At 38.3% G+C, this 17,619-nt stretch overlaps 1 protein-coding gene across 7 annotated transcripts in view; it reads right to left on the bottom strand.

Annotated features, from left to right (window-relative positions):
- CTNND2 (catenin delta 2) overlaps window positions 1-17,619 on the bottom strand; it is a 630,944-nt gene that overhangs the window by 411,082 nt on the left and 202,243 nt on the right. The window contains exon 1 of one of the 7 annotated variants that reach the window (XM_071736672.1): window positions 9,137-9,511. The exons of the other annotated variants lie outside the window; for them this stretch is intronic. The gene's annotated coding sequence lies outside the window, so the exon portion shown is untranslated. Of the gene's footprint in view, window positions 1-9,136; window positions 9,512-17,619 lie in introns of those variants that run through there. 7 annotated transcript variants of the gene reach the window in all.

Below are 17,619 nucleotides of genomic sequence, written 5' to 3'. Positions count from 1 at the left end.
AATACCCAAGAACTAAATGTAAGAACAGGAAATAGTTTAAAGTACTGGTGCCAGACTTTCCAAATTGAAGCCATGCAGAAGCCCCATGATTTCTGAACACACTACAGAAAGAAACGCAATAAAGGCATACTCAGATTCAAATAATGCCACAGGATCTTTTAAGCTTTTAAACATTGACTGGTAGCAGCTCAGTAACTAATAGTGGGATTCAATATATCAAAAACAACAAAAAATCAATACGTTATTTTAAAATCAAATGTTAATTGAAAAAATATTTCATATCAGAAATATTAAAAAAAAAATTAATCTGAAAGGATACACAAACAATATATACATATCCACTCAGGTAAATGCAGATGCTATTTGTGTGTCTATTTCTATTTCAGGAGCAAATGAGACTTCACTTATCTCTAGGAGTGTATTTACTAGAGCCATGTGTACATCTTGTAGGCATTCAATAACTAAAAGAAAAACTTAGAAGTTCATTAGAAAGCAATATCTCCTTTCAGATGAGCTCACACAATTTCCTAGTGAAAAACATACCATATGGTTGACTACATATCAGATAAGAGAATATCTTAAATTAAGGACAGCCTTGGAGAACTCAGCAAGCCTTGTCCACAACAGAGAGGATGGCAGGAAGGAACACTGAGCAAAAGAGGGAAGAAAGTGGTGCAGCACTGCCCAAATTATTGCCACACTTGGTTGTTCCTAATGCAAGAAGCTTTATTTCTGCTAAAAAAACCCAACCCAAACAATATTAACATCAAATAAACCATTATTTTTCTGAAAGCTGCATAAGCCACAGAAGATAATTCTGAGAGCCAGAAGGCCCAGTGGAAGTAAAGCCACCATGCAGTCTGCAGATGCCCTCTCAGCTGCCTGGGACTCACTCAATGGTCTGATCAACCATGGAAGTAAAAGAACTCTTAAACAACCCCACTGTGATTTTTGACACCTGCCCTAAGGTTTGGCTCATGCTTTCACAGTGTATTGGACACATACCCTTTATTTGACTTGCTGCTGTTTGTTATGGATTATGGTAACAACTCACTGTTTCCTTGTCAGTCCTGTGATTTGAACCAAACCATGGCTTCATATAGTCACACTCCTTGAGAGTAAACGCAAAAATTCATACAGCATCTCTTAACCATGCTGTTCTGGTATCCTTAATATGATTTTACTGAACCATAACTTAACATACACTGTGATGGACGTTGTCAGTCAGCACTCCAAGTACTAGATCTTGCTTGCCAGGTAATCTCACCTGGCTTCTTAGGCAGGCTAAATGTTGTTCAGCTGACCAAGTTGCTTCTGGATTTGTACTTTCTAGAATAGTGCAGAAGTGCAAACTCAACTCAGGGATGTCAAGATGTTTTTAGCTCAGATGCTGCACTGTAGAAACAAACTCACTGTCCTGGTTGCTGAACATTCAGCAACAGACACAGCCTGGAGTTGCACTGCAAGCTGACCACTGCTGTCCTCTCCTGTTGCCACTACTTGCAAGTGATGGATGTCTGCTTTGTAACATAGTTGTCCACATATGGTAACAATGGCTTAAAGCCCAAAGTATGCAGAATTTTGTTATTAATAAAACAGTAAGCGTCTTATCCCATGAAGCACTACCACTTGCATATCAAGGCGTGCACTCACAGGAAAATGGATGACAAAGGAGCCACTGCCAAAGTTATTCCCCCTGTTTTTCTCAATCATCAAGGATATCACAATGGACCATTCACAAGGCTGTGATACCTTGTGTCTTTCCAGATGGCAACAATATAAATATAAATTCATATACTTAGTAGACTATTGGTGTTTCCACATATTAATTAATACAAGTGACATTTTCTGCAAAGAGAGAATCTGTGTTTATATGCAAGTCATCACTGACACATGAAAATAGTGACAAATTTCAAAGAAAACCTTCCATGATGGGCTAAAGAATACAGTCTAAAGATAGAATTTTCCAGGTATTATCACAAGAGCTTATCCATGAAAGGAAATCCTGTAACTTTCAATGAATGCTTTCAGGTAATCCTCTAAATAGTATCTTGCCACAGTCCAGAAAAAAAGGTGAACTTTTCTGCAGTCTGTTGATCCAGTTCATTTCAGTAGAACTTACTACTGAGATGCATACAACACCAGAAAGATGCTTTGGGTCTCATTCAACATCCGGTAGATTGTAACTCTTCCTAATTTTATCCTTGTTCAAGACTATATATATATATCCACTGCTCTTTTAAAATAAAAACAGCCTTATTCGTCCATCAGAAGAATAAACATCCGAGCTACTTGTACAACTGAAACATATACCCCCTGTTAGGAATATTGTGTAAAGCATCATTCTTCAAAGACTGGTAATTTGTGCAATGAACACTGGGAGATTATATGATGTGTGTTCTAGATAAAGTTCTTATTTAAATGCAGAACTAATTTTGATACGGCTAATTTTGATATCACTGTTTATGTAATTCTGCACTGTATATATACAGGTATACATGGGCTTTGAAACAGCTGCAGAAACCTACTTAAGAGGAGGTGGCACTTGAAAAACCCACTTAAACTACACTAAAAAAATAAAATAAAAAAAAATTGGTGGTAAACATTTATTAGAAATAAAGTACACAAGGTACCCAGAGCAAAGACAGAGCTAGCTGAAAAAACTAAGAAAGTAGTATTTGCTTCATCTATGAAACAAAATTAGAGTAATGGTCTTAAAAAACCTAAAAAACACGGACTGCCAAGATGCCAGTGAACACAGCTATTTGTGGTAATGGGACATTGGAAGTACATCCTCCAAAATGGATGTGAGAAATATCTAAAGCTTGAGTCCGAAGACAAAAATTAATGAGAAATCTATATACTCCATTATATTATTGCTGAAGAAAATTGCCCCCTTGTCTAACTACAATTTTTTGACATTTCATATTTTGGTAGTGAATACAGAGTCTCTCTTACAGAAACTCTATTTCTGATGAAAATTACCAAGCATTGCTGCACCAGAGCATACAGCCCTAAAGTGAACTAAGGCAGAAAAAAATTGTGAAGGATATATGATTAATGCAGGGGTTACTCAATACTCATATGTATTATTAAACTTGTATGAGAACGATTTTATTAAAATAAAACTGCTCTAAATTCTTTACTATATGTTTTTTCAGTTAATAGTTGGGGAAAGCAAGCTATTCATCTAATCTTAGCAACACCATATCATTTACTAGGAATGACTTTTTAGACATCAGTGCTTGGTAAAAATTAAACCAAAAATATTTCAGAGTTTGAAGCTTTATGAATGTCAAGTACCTGCCTTTGCAGTGCCATGCCAAACATTAAGACTGTTTAGAAGGGAACAAATTTAATTAGAATGCTATAGAACAATATGTGAATATATAGGATTAGTTGCCTCTTAATCACATGATTCTGACAGAATGATTTTGAACACAATTTACATAGATATTGCTGAGGAATGTCCACCTCATCCAAAGGAAATGGTGTTATGTGGCTTAGTTAATGCCACTGTGTGTTTTAGTTTACTATTATGTGATGGTAATTAAAGCAGCCATACAAATCAGCTTCAGCAAAAGCGCAACAAAATCTATCAATTCTGCAAATTCAGGTCTCTTCAACAACTACAAGGGTACCACACACCCACCCAACACAGACTTAGCTCTCCTAAGTCAGCTAAGTTTCACTAATTTCAGTAGATATTGAACAACTCATTTTAAACCATCTGAGAATTTGTTCTGGCTTTTACTGTATATCATTGGTTTTATCAGGAAATAAAAAATACTAGAGATAAATCACTAAGAATATTTCCTCTGACTCAGGAGCCCCAAACTTTCCTCCCTAATGCCACTGAATTTCATAGGAGCACTGAGGATTAGTTCTCTGTCCAACTAATGGCAGGGACTGGGCTAACAGTAGCTTTCCTGAAGGACTCAGGAATAAGTCTTGACCCAGGTGACTGAATATATTAGGTATGAAATTATTTTAAGAGTCATAGCCTTATATAGGAGTACATACATAGGATAATGGCTTTGGATGTGCACAGATAATGGCTTTAAATGTCATGGACAGACAGACAATGAAAAATAACAGAGCCAGTGTGCAGAGTGAGCTGGAAAAAAGGAACACAGACCAAGTACAAAGATGATAACTTCCTCCTCACAGACCAACACTGAGCCACTTCTTCACTTAACTCTCAATCTGAAATTCGGATGTTAAAATTTTTAGCACATCCAAAGCCAGTTGGGAGAGTCAGCTATGGAGCCAAAAGAAATCTAATCAGAAATCAGGAAACAACAGATGCAAAACACTGCAAACTTGAAAGAAAAAGAAAGAAAGAAGAAAAAAAAATGCTGAAGTGTTTGCTGGGGTATTGTTGTTTTCTCTTTTATTTAAAATCTCTGCTAACATCCTTCATTTTAACTCTTTGTCTTCTTTTATTGATAATTAAACATCTCTTGTAGGAGAAGAATTTTTGAGGTTTTCTAAGTTACGTTTCTAGCAACAGACTGACTTTTCTATTGCTTGAAGGCCAGCTTCGGAAAACTAACAGCTTTGATAGCCTGAAAGATAAAAAGCATTAGAAGACTCACTCTAGACTGCAACCAGTGATATAATATTGACCCTTATGAAGATAAGCTATTAAAGTAACAGCAAAACTACAAGTGTGTAATATCACATCTTCACTTTTATCTTTAGTCAGCACCACTCCTCTGATATTAATGATGAATATTTAATCTTTGTCCTCCATGCGAGAGAATTTATTTGAGGTTTTGTTTTGAGGTTTATTTGTTCCTTTTGCACCTTCATAAACTCTGCCACTTAAGAAAAGTTGAAAATGTTGGAACAACAGGAAAGCAAACTCAGTACTGGAGCAAGATAAGAAATCAAAATAGAACTGCCTGTTACTGTTGAAATAAAGTTACCAATAAATTAACTCAAAAACAAAGGAGTGAAAACTCAAGAGACAGAGGCTACCTCAACCATGTTAGACTTTGGATTTACCACCAGTTCCCGTTGTGTACTGGTTACACAGAATAGAAATGAGCAACTTCACAATCAGGGCTATAATGAAGATGCTGTTACTTCCTCTACAGTCTGCTGGGCCATCCTGCAGGCTGCACAAGCAGGATACATTTTTCCTGCCAGGGCAGCCAACACCATCTTCAAGACCTGCTCATGCAGGTCTAACAAGGAACAGGTAGATGTTTCAGCTGAAATAGCCCCATGCATGTGCCAAAATGAGAGCCTGTATTTAGCCTGAAAAGAAAGGTATTTAACCTCAGTTTCCAAATGAACTCTTTGCTACCACTCCAGATGTAGATATCCTTCCAAAAACTTGTACAACCCTAAGAGAACAGTAATGATCACTATTAATTTGTAACACAGACAAAGTATCTTAACAGATGGTGCACCCACATGCGATAACAGTATTGAGAAGAACACTACTTTTCCTTTAAACAAGAATTATCAGTCTTCATCACTAGCAGGGAAACTGAGGCCACAACTAGAAACAAAAACAACATGATGACATCTGCCCAAGTGCCTACTGATCACAAAACAATTTAATGTTATTAACGCAACAGTTCAAATAGATTCTATTTCTCTACCTATAGTTTTAGCAGAAACTACTAATGAATGGCTATTGAAGTCTCAAAAAACATTTACAGCCTTTCCAGCACAGCAGGACTAGATGTGCCAACTCAGCTTCTCTAACAACTTCCAAAGCTGTGAAAGGTACTTGTCTTCAGCATGTTTTAGTCCATTGATAATATTTTTTTCAGAATACCCAACTGTGGTGACTCTCAGGTAATATACTGAATGTATAGGCATTTTGCCTACAGACTTCCAAGTTCCAATTTGCTCCACCACATTGCCACAATATCAAGGAAATTTGCTAAATAACTTGGCCATAAATGCTGTCAACAGAAAGCACTAGACATACAGTGTATTAAGGACAGTCTTACTTTGACTGTCATGTAGCTGTGTTTCCAACCACTTTTTCTTGCAGATTCTCAAGCCTGTACAGTTCTGTAGCACTCAAGCTTGACAGAGAGAATCACAATTCTGCAGCCACATGTGTTCACAGCTGGGAGGATGAAATTCCTGCCTTAATAGCCAGATTAGCTTTTTCAAAAGCCAGTTAATGGAATGATAATTCTGGGAATGCCATACAAACGTCTTGAAGTCTGTCTGAAACTATTTTTTACAGCATGAACCCCATGCTAGGAGTTTTCTGAAAAGATCTATGGATTTCAAGAAGAAATCCTTTGAATGTCTCATTAAAGTAATCCCAAGTATTTCCTATAGCATCAATCTCGACTTATATATAAAAATCAAGAAAATTCTCAAAAAACCCAAAAAACAATAAACACTTTCATATACCAGATTTAAAGGGACAGTAGCTTCCATCACACATAGTATATTCTCTGCCATCTGAACAGAATGCCCAGTGTTATCATTTTCAGTCTAGTGCATGCTGTTTGATCAGATCTTACCATTTTTTCTTACCTCTGCCTCTCAGCATAGATTAGAGTCCCTGATATATTTAAATTATAGATATATGTGCAGTTTGTATACTTATGTATTTGTAGATGTGGATACACACAAATGTAGCACCTGTTAGCATCACAAACCCATTGTATGGGAGGCTACTTAGGACACAGTGAGCATTTCTAGTTCACGGAGGTATCATGCTATAAAAAAAAAAGGTGTTAAGACCTTCTACTTTAGCTGGTTATTCGGGTGAGTTTTTACTAAAAACAGAAAGCTATTTTACTGTATCTTTCTGTCAGTCCCTTAAGGATTAAGCAGCTCGAGGATTGAATAAATTTTACCTTTTGCTTACTTTATTTTAATGCAGAAATGCCTAGGCGACTGAACATCATTAGCTAGTACACAAACAACTATTACCAGTATAATAAAATCACTGAAGTAATTCCAACTTTGCCTTGAACTTTGAAAAATCAAGATGTACACATATGGTTGGATTAGTTCAGCTACTCAGAAATCAGTGGAGTAACACCAAATATAGATTTGGCCCATTATCTACCTGCACAGCGCAAATGAATAATGCAAATACATATGCAAAGGACCATGAAGTATCTCTGCTCAGCAGTGCATTTAAAATGTATCACTAACTTTCAGCTTCTTGAAATATTTATCAACCACAGGAGGTTCCAACGAGAGCACACGCTATCAGGGGCTCCACTGAATTTTTATTTCTACACCTGACTCAGAAGACTTTAGAAAAGGAGACTGGAATTAAATGCTAAAACAACTTCAGGCACTGCTCTGCTACCACAGGCTTCAAAAGTAGCTCCGTAACTGTTTCTGAGTCACTTCAATGTCCTTCCCACAGCCAAGACTAACTGGGATCTTTATGCAGCACATCCTAGAGGGGAGTAGAGGATGGAAACAAGTTCCTGGTGACTTGACTTCAGAAGCCACTAAATTTAAATTTTATGCAATTAGAAAGCTACTGGAAGAACCTACAGTAACTAGCATGCTTTCAGACACCACAATCAAGTCTGAAGTACCATATAAAAACTTAAGCAGTCTTATTAAAATCAGTCCAGTGGCACAAACTACCTTAAAACACTAGTTGAATCAACTAGGAACAAGCTTGGATTAATTGTGCAAAGCATTTAAATTCCTGAGCATCAGTTAAACATTGATTTAGCTTTACTAAACTTTTTTTAAAATAAAATTCCTGATCTTGAAGTAATTAGTTTTATTCATCTATTGAAGACAGGGAAGATCTGAAGTAATTTTTTTTTTCCATGCTAAATACTCTGTCATACAATTGTGGTAGGGGAAAAAACAAGAAAGAAGCCCTTAAATTTAAGATAGAACAGTTAAAATGGTTTGATACAAAAAAATTGTTTGCAATTTTAACTAACAAAAATTAGCAGTTATTGTTATACCAGAAGAAAATTCCCTTAAAGTCATATGTTTTATTCATTTTGGACTTTGGGAGGGTACATGCTTCCTAATTTAATCTGACAAATGGAATTGCCTAGTAAATAGTATTGCTCCACAATAACATCTTCCCACATCTAGTCAAGAAAAATATGTAAAACCAGTCTGCTCTTAAAACATGATTAATTTTTTCACAGGAAGTACTAGACAGGGGAAGAGTTTGTTAGTTTTTATATTTTAGATATTTCACTTGAATTCAGCCAGAAGATTCTACTGGTAAATAAACTGTTACCTTAACAAGTATACAGATGTGTGTCTGAAAAAGCTGTTGGGACTTTTCCACATAACTGACTTCCACATGAAAGCCATTTTTTAAATCCCTTAAGCAGTCAGTCACATTTCCCTGGGAGACAGGCAGCACCAGATGAAACTGGGAGATCAGAGCCATGCATTATCAGCACTAATTCTGCTGTGAAATTCAAATTAGCTGACCCATCTACACAAAAAAATTTACCTGAAAAGCTTATTGAAGACCTAAAGGTTAAGCATAAGAGATTCAAATCCCATTCTCACCTATTTAAGGCTATAATCTGAAAAACAGGATCACTACAGTGGTATTGATTGAGAACATTTTCTAGGGAAAACGTACAAAGCAACAGGTCCGTAAGTTCAAAGTAAGCCCTCCAAAAATAATTTTTTGCACAAGAAAGCTTATTAAATTATTGTATCTCTGGAATTACTGATTTTCTTAAATCATTGCTTCAGACCAGTCGAAAGAAGAAACTACAGTCAAACAAAGTGCTGCTGAATAAGGACATGAAGCATTTTGGGGAAACGAGACACTTCTACTGAAGAGCAGCATTTGCTTTCTTGCCTTTAATGGACTCTGAAGTACTAATTTCTTTCTCTCTTTTTTTAACAAAACCAAGCCATAGATCTTGGCTCACAAAAAGAAAACTACCCGACCAATACCCCACCAGCCTCAAGCAAGAGAGCATTTCACGTGGCCTTTAATAATTAGCAATTATGATACCTGTATGCCCTTCTGTATCCAGATTCAAAGCATTTCAAGCTCCAGAATTTTTTTCTAAGCCGTTCCGGAGTGAAGTTTACAATAAGTTATGCACCTTTTCAGGAAACCTCTCATTTTGCCTCACACAAACAAACCACAAAGCAGTCCCAAAGAAGTGCTCCATCTTTAACTCTTTACCTTTGTCGCTCACTTGTAAATTAATCTCCTTAATCACTTCGGCATTCGCTCTTGGAAGTCTCCTCAAAGCTGAGCTCCGTTTCCCTCCTCTCTGGAGCAGCAGCTCAAGCAGGTAATTTTTATTATTATTTAATTTTATTTTTTTTTTAAATCTTGTTTTCCTCCTTTACCACTTACAAAAAGAAAGTTGAAGAAATAACTCCCCTCCGAACGCCGCCGGCCATTCCCAGCGCTCGGGAAGCCGCCAGCAGCGGCGGTAACACCGGCACCAGCCCGCCCCTTCACCGTTCTTCCCCTCCTCAATGCCTTCCCCCGGTTCTGCCGGGCCGGGCCGCGGGCAGCTGCCGCCGGCCCAGCGGGGCAGAGCGAACAGGAACCGAGGGGAGGGGGGAGAAGGGGAGGAGTGGGGTAGGGAAGCGGGAGGGGGGGATGGGGGTGTTGAATGGTGTGTGCGGGGTGGGGGGATGGGGGCGCGGCGCGCGCCGCCGGGGCACAAAGGTCTCCATGGCAACGGCGGGCCGAGCCCCCACCCCCCGCTCGCTCCCCCCCCGTCGCCCTCATTCCTGCGACACTTCATCGCCTCCCGCCCCGCCCAACGCCGGCCCCCCACGGCCCCTCTGCCGTGACTGTGACTGTACCCACACCCCCCCCCCCCCCCAAGAAAAACCCAAACCCGCGATGGTCACCGGGCCGGCGGGGAAACCTCCCCTCTGGCCCAGACGGGCCCGGGAGGTGCCCGCCGCCCAAGCGGCACAAGCCGAGAGCCGGGCAGATGCTGCCGACCCTGCCCGCGGCCCTGGCATAAATTTTCAGCATTTTGGTGGTGTTGGTTTGTTTTCCGGTTGTTTTTGTTTTTTGTTTTTTTTTCCCTTAGTGTTTCTTGGTTTTTTTTTTTTTGTTTGTTTGTTGTTGTTTTTTTTCTCTTTTCCATAGTGCAGATCGATCATCTTCATGCATATGCATATTTATTTAGGTTTTCTAGCTAAGAGTCGATAAACTGCTATAGAATCTGAGCATAGCTTAACTTCACGCTGAATTAATTAAACCCCGCATTCTTTAGCTTATCCTTCTCTTGTAATACAAAGCACTGTATATTGGGGCATAATTTTTTTCATTTTTCTTTCAAAGTTCTACTCTGCGTACTGTAATCTGATTCTGTAGTCAGAGGACACGGGAAAATGGTTTAAAACTTGAAGGGGGGGATATTTAAGTTAGACATTGGTAAGAAATTCTTTCCTCTGAGGGTGGTGTGATGCTGGCACAGGTCGCCCAGGGAAGTTGTGGCTGCCCCCTCCCTGGCAGTGTTCAAGGCCAGGCTGGATGGGGCTTTGAGCAACCTGGTCTGGTGGGAGGTGTCCCTGCCCATGTAGGGGTGTTAGAACTAGATCATCTTTAAGGTCTCTTCCAACCCCAGCCATTCTATGATTCTCTAGTTAATCTATGAACTTCTGTCTTAAATTAAAAAAAAAAAAAATAAAATCTAAAAGATAAAACAAAGTTACACTCAATTTTTTCCAAGTGTGTATAACAAAATCTAGCAAGGTTAAAAGCTGAAGGCTAAATGCCCGGCTTGGCCTCCAGCATGGATACTTTGAAGCTCCAACACATCTTAAAAGTGACAGCTTTATGTACAGGATTACTCCTGCTGAACTTCATATACCCTTAAGTCTGAGGGGTCTGGGACCAAGCATGGAGCAGCCAAAGGTGGAAATGATGCTCAAGCAATATTAATGACAAATTCCTACAACCCCATACAAGACCCCTGTGGATGTAATTATGTTTGTAAAGCATTGCTATCGTTCTTTGGTGCAGTGCAAAGGGTTAAGTAATTCAATTATCCTGCTGAAGCCAAAAACATTGAACTGGCTTCTAAGGATTTCTTGTCTTTTTAATTCTGCACATTTCAGTTGGTCAACACCTGTGCAATCTAAGCCCTGGAGGAAAACAACTGTTTGATTATTTTGAATACAAAGATCCTGTCAGGAAAAAGAACCTTTCCTTTCACATAAATATGAGCTTCATATCCAAATATTTCATGTGAATGAACTATTAGCTTAAACTCCAAAACAACCCCTTCCCTTCCTGATGTTTTTAATGAAACTAAATGTGATTATTACAGCCACTCTAAGTTTTGAAAAAGGCCACAGCACACAGCCTTCATTATTTCCTGCCAATGTTTATGTTGAAGGCTGAAGGATCGGACCAGAGGCTTTTGCTGTAGCATTTTCTTCAAATTTCCTAATTCAACCCAGATATTAAAGGAACAGTTTATTCGTACTTACAAAGAGCCACCTCGCTCTCCTAACCAAAATGATCATGTATGCAAGATCCATAATGAATAGTAATTACCATTAATATTTAGAGTCATCAAATTTCAGTGGTCTTCTCTCAAAATGTCACAGCAAAGCTGAGGTCAGTTTTGCTTGATTTGACAGGACATAATATATGTGCCAAGGAAGGGAGAGCAGCATTTCAGGGTCTGAAGAGAAAAATACACTGACTTGGCTTGTCCTAACTTTCCTTGGGTTTATTTGCATTCCCAGGGACAGACTTAAGTACAGGGGTTGCCCCCAGCCCCCCCTAAAGGGGAACAGAGGGAAAAAACAGAAAGCAGGTAAACAGTTTCAGAGCTTTAACATGAGAAACTTCTTGTAAACACCTGCTGAGGCCAATGCAATAATCATAATTAAAAAGAAAGGACACAATCAGCTGCTTCTCCCACAAACTGTTGGAAGGGTAAAACCCAACAGTTAAATGTATTTCTAAAATTTCAAGAAGGTAAAACGTTGCTGGGGGCAATGGATGACACGTTACATTGTGAAGTCCTTTATTATTATTTTAGCCCCTGAATGGCAAACCTACTAGCTTCCTGTAACTCTGCCAAGCTGTAAGTGTCATTTAAAGAGAGCAATGAAACAATTTCTTGTTGTTCTCCATTGCTGCCTAGGATGCAGAAGACTGTTTATGATAAATTAAAGGTCACAAATAAATGGAAATTTAATGGAAGAAAATCTGCTTCACATGGAATAATATCTCCAAGGGGTAATTAATTACACAGCAGTCCAAGCACGTTCTCTTTCACTGAAATGATGTGAATGGCCATCCTGTTTCATTTCAGTGTGCTAATATGCCTGCCCATTTCTGGAAAGCACTTTTGAAAAAATAAGGAAATAGGTACTATGAAGTCATTGCACCTATTCCAGCAATGCATAACACACACACACACTTTTGCAGTATATTTAATAGAGAAATTTAACCTAACAACAAAATTCAAAGGGATTTCACTCTCGTTGCCAAGATCAATGATTGGTATTAAAATGGATTGCCACATACTCATGAAAGAGTTGTTCTATAATTTGACATTTGTACAGATTGCTATCCTTATATAAAGGGATTCAGTCTCATAAAACTGATTGATGAAAGTGGAAAAAAACCTGTATTCATTCCAAGCCTATATACCCTTCCTGTTGTTAAAATACATACTTTTTCTTAATCACAACAATTCCTAAACACTTAAAATTGATTAAATCAGTAAGTGCTTATTGATGGTTCACTTATTGTATGCGGAAGCTTTGCAAACTTTTAGAGCCTGGACAGAGAGAAGCAGAAGAAAATCCTATAATGTATTGTAAGCTTTCCACGAACTCAAGGAAAACAGCTTTTAAATTTGTATACTGAGAGGAGGTCAGGGGCAGGATTTTTGTATGGCTTTTGTAGTACATGAATGGTTTCTCTGATGCCCAGTTTCAAAGTTTTTATGCTAACATCCACAACCTCACTTTAATCTAGAAAAATGCACATTCTCATCTCCCCATCCTTTTCACATTGGTTCTTCAAGAATGGTTCACAGAGTGGTTTCAGTTGGAAATGACCTTAAAGATGATCTAGTTCCAACCCCTCTGCCACAAGCAGGGACACCTCTCACCAGACCAGGTTGCTCCAAGCCCCATCCAACTTGGCCTTGAACACTTACAGGGAGGGGGCAGCCACAACTTCCTTGGTCAACCTGTTTCAGTGTCTCAACACCCTCATAGTGAAGAATTTCTTTCAGATACCTAATTTTAATCTACCTTCTCTCACCTTTAAACCATTACCCCTTGTCCTATCACTACATGCCCTTGAATCATTTAAAATGTCTCCAAACTCCAAGAGTGTAGTGACCAGGTGGACTCTTTATAACTTGTATTTAAACCATCCATACTCAAGTCTATGCTTTCCAGAAGAGATAAATCTATAAACATCACAAGGGAGATGAACTTAGGCCAGAGTCAAGGCTTAGCTTGTGCTCTCCATAATGTGTCTAGTGAGCCAACAGGATGCAACCACAGGATAAACTGCTGTACAATGTAGATACAAGATTGTTTCACTTTAAGTCACACAAATATTTACTGCATTGCTTTGCAGTTCCTATACTGGGCTGTGTTTTGTGGGTTTTTTTTCTAGGGCACATTCAGCTTCACAATGGAGCATAAGCAGACAAGAGATTTCTCCAGTACTATTCCCTTTTCTCTACTAACATCTTCTGGTTGAAGATGTTACCATGAAACTGACATTGAAGTTACCATGAAACAGAACTGCAAGTACTGCAGAACCCCAGGCGCTTTGTTTTTTTTAGAGGCTCAGGCCTGTGTCACAGCCTCTTACTGTGTTTTACTCATGTTTCTCTTAATTTGGCAGTCCCGTGGTGAAGACCACTCTAAGAACAAGTATGGGTTTTCTGTGTTACTATGCATGGTGGCTCTGCAGATCCCTACAATTTATCTTCCATGACAAACTCAGCTCATTCAAATAGCGTAAACAAGGAATGCTGTTGTTGCATAATAAATTAAGAAAGGCTTTCTTAGGGCCTGATTAAATCGTAGTATATAGCACTTCTTTTCACCAACTTTTACTCTTTATGTTCTGCAACAATAATGACTAGCAGAATTGTTCCAAAAAATATTAGAGGCCACAGAGTCTTCGAGACTTGCTGTGTTTCACTGTCTGTAGAACAACCAGTTCATTAAAAAAGAAGAGAAAATGACTAAGCACTAGAAGATTTGCTAACCCACTACCATTTTATATCAACTCTGTGAGTATTCTTGAAAGTTATTCAGCACCCAGTTAGAATTTTGTTACTTATGAGTCAGACAGTAGAAAACCAGAACTATTTCAGCAGGATTGGGCACTTCCATGACTTTCTGGAAACTGGAAGTAAAGCTCAATCTGATTCCAGTAGTAATATATTTAGGTCAACTAGACTTACCACAGAGAGCTAATGATTATGGAAGTACTGTACTTAAATCTCAAGTAATTAGGTTAGTGGCAACTGCTCTGAGTTACAAGGAGCTTTTCAGGACCTGTTGGTCAGAAAATTTTTGCAAATGAAGATTTGCATTTTTAAAAGTTCATTGCAAGTTCCGTACCAGATTTCTAGTAGCTACAGAGTGTAACTGATTTCTCTTTGCATGTTTTCTCTTTAACAAATACTGTTATCCTTCACAATAATTAAATCTGTAAGTGTGATCTGCTGGGGCAGCAGTATAAAGTCAAATATCTAAAATACAGGTCAATTCTGAACAAAGAAAGATTATTTTTCCTTTGGTCAAAATTTACATTTGCCCACTCACAGCTTTTCTCCATCAGCTGTCTTCCTACTGTAGAGCCTATGCCTTTAGTACTCTAGAATTCTTTTCTAATTCTTTTTTGTTGTTTTTAGAAGCATTGATGTTTTTAGAAGCAGTATGATTTAGCTATGAGATGGGTATTTGCTGTGACATGAGTATAGCAATGTCTTCATATGTAATCAGAAAACACTTCCTGTACTACATTCAGCCAGCTTCATTTTCAGAACTGGTCATCTGGAGGCAGTATATTTTATCATTCTCAGACTGACAAACAGTCCTTTTTTATAGGGTTCATAAAATACCTCTCATCCTGATGGAAATGACCAGCAGCCCCTTAAAGGAGGGACATACATAGTAGAAATGGCAAGCACCTGCCATACTAAAACTTGCCAGCGTGTGACAATGACAGAGCTGTGGGTAGACTGGTAAATGCACAGATGGTAGAATCATTTCATACCACACATACAATTTGAGCTTTGTTCTTGGTAATTGAATAGGCTGCCACCTAATTTCTGACTGTCCATGATTTTTAGGTTGTGCAGAATAGTAGTTTCTGTTGCTGCCTGTATTTGTAAGTACTAATAGAAAGTAAATGGGATTATAGTTTGTCCCCCATCCTTGGAGGTTTGTATCTTCTATTTTCCTTTTCTATCTGAAATCAGAATTACTCTTTTGTAACTCCTGCTTTCCCTTGTCTCTGTCTAAGAGGGATCATTCGTGCACCCAGCTTCTCATCATCCTATAAATGCAAACAAATAGAAATACATCCATCTTGGAGAGGTAGGGTGAGAAAAAAAAACAACCCCAAAATAAAACAAACAAACAAACAAAAAAAAAAAACCCACAAACCACACACACAAAAAAAACCCTATCAAAAGTAAAAGGCTAAAAAAAACCCCACACACCTACACTGTTCCCCACAGTGTAATCTGCATTTTTTTCTTGTTGATTTACTCACAATCAGAACAACATAAAAAATTGACTTACTCTCAAAGACCAATACCACCTCATAAGCAAAGTTCAGTGGCCAATACTGCATGCTGTTCAGCACACCATACTACTTAAAATCTTAAATGCAGACATGAAAAGGGGGAACAGAAGCCTTGACACTAAAGAAATTCCCCTTGACACACCTTACTTTCAAGCAGGTCAAATTGTTGACCTATGCTATGCAGTGGTAACAGGAGAAAGTGGAGAAATTAATCCCAAAAGGAATATTCAATTTCTACAATCTACTTGCATTTATGACTGTGTTGTTATAAGCACAAATTAGACGAGTTTGCAGTCTATAATTTATTAATAATATTTCATCTTGAACTGCTGTAGTTAAACAAGAAGAAAATCAGTGCACCGACAGGCATGAGTGCTGGTTAAGTCTTCCAGAATAAATCAGTTGCCTCTTCACTGCATCAGAAAAGTCCTGAAGATGCCCAGCAATTCTGACTACAACGCATCGATAAGAAGGAAGACTACCAACCCACTTCACTTTCACATCACAAAGTTGCTAGTAAAGATTTCCTGATGAACCAAAATCTGATTGTTCACACCAATTCAAAGTCTCACTTCACATCCCTCTGACACATAATGCTAGCTCAAAATTTTAGAGGAACAGAAACATAAGCATTGCATCATAAAAAGCGAAAGACCTTTTTTTCCTAACTAGCAATATTATGCTGAAGAAGTGATGAAGAAGGGGTGCATGGAGGCATGTTTCACATGAGGAATGATCTTCTACATTGACAAAGGAATCCCCACTGCTCTAGGAGACCAGTGTTTTGCACAACAGTAAGAAACAAAAGGAGGGCAGCTGCTTCTGCCCCAAGTGTACTGACATTATGTCTCACCTCAGCACTTCACCTGTCATAATGACAATACATGGAAAGCCAAATTAATGAGAGGATGCTCTCAGTCACATAAAATCTTAAAGAACTGTGTGATGTGTTCTATTTTCCCCTCAAATATAGGATTTTTTAGTTAAAATTACCCTTTGAATATTGAAAACCTCAAAGTTGCTTTATTTTGTGGTAGTGAAAGTCCAAGGGAAAAATGGTGTATCAGGACAAGACTGGAACTAACAAATTAAATGTGAAACTGTGTCATATTAGCCACGTACTCCATTGCTGGTGTGGTGATCAGTGACAGAAATAATTCATCATCACAACACAAAAAAAGTTCTGTAACCCTGCTTCACTTGTTACATTTTGTATGAGGTATAAAAGCATCAGGTGAGGTTCAACATCTGTGATGCTGCAGCTTTTTAGCAGTTAAACATTATGATGTTTTTTCCATCAAGCTAAAAAGAGTTCAAGAACCAAAAGGGTACTTTGAAACCACAGAACCAGCCCACAGAAGTGCTGCATGTCATGCACACGCTTTCCATACACTGTCACCTCTTCAGCCTCTGAGTCACTTTGAACAAGAAGAAGGCTTTGTAAGTCTGACTTCGTGTCACAAGAAAAAGAAGAAATATATCCATTTATCAGGGAATTCATCTCTGACCACAAATAAAGACTTGCTGCTCACAACAGGTTATTTTTCTCCTCTTTCTAAATAAAAAAACACTCTACTGGACTGGTAACATGAGGCTGCTATCTGCTCCCAAAAAGATCTTGAAAATGAAATTATACCCTTCACCAAAGAGCATGTTGTAATATAGCAGATGAGAGGCAAATGTGGCATTTTGTATGGAGAACATTTGGGTTTTCAAGCAAACCAGAATATAAACAGGTCGGGAGCGCGTAATAAAATGGAAAATATAACCAAAATCCATAAAGGGAGTGGAGAATATTGACAAACAAGCTTTTCATTAGAAAAGAATTCTGGCATCAATTTTTCGAATTAAAAAAATCAATGAGAAGTAAGGATATACTAAGAGCA

The sequence above is a fragment of the Heliangelus exortis genome, chromosome 2 (genome assembly GCF_036169615.1).
Source record: "Heliangelus exortis chromosome 2, bHelExo1.hap1, whole genome shotgun sequence".
Classification (NCBI taxonomy): Eukaryota; Metazoa; Chordata; class Aves; order Apodiformes; family Trochilidae; genus Heliangelus; species Heliangelus exortis.
This window is presented reverse-complemented; position numbering and strand designations above follow the sequence as displayed.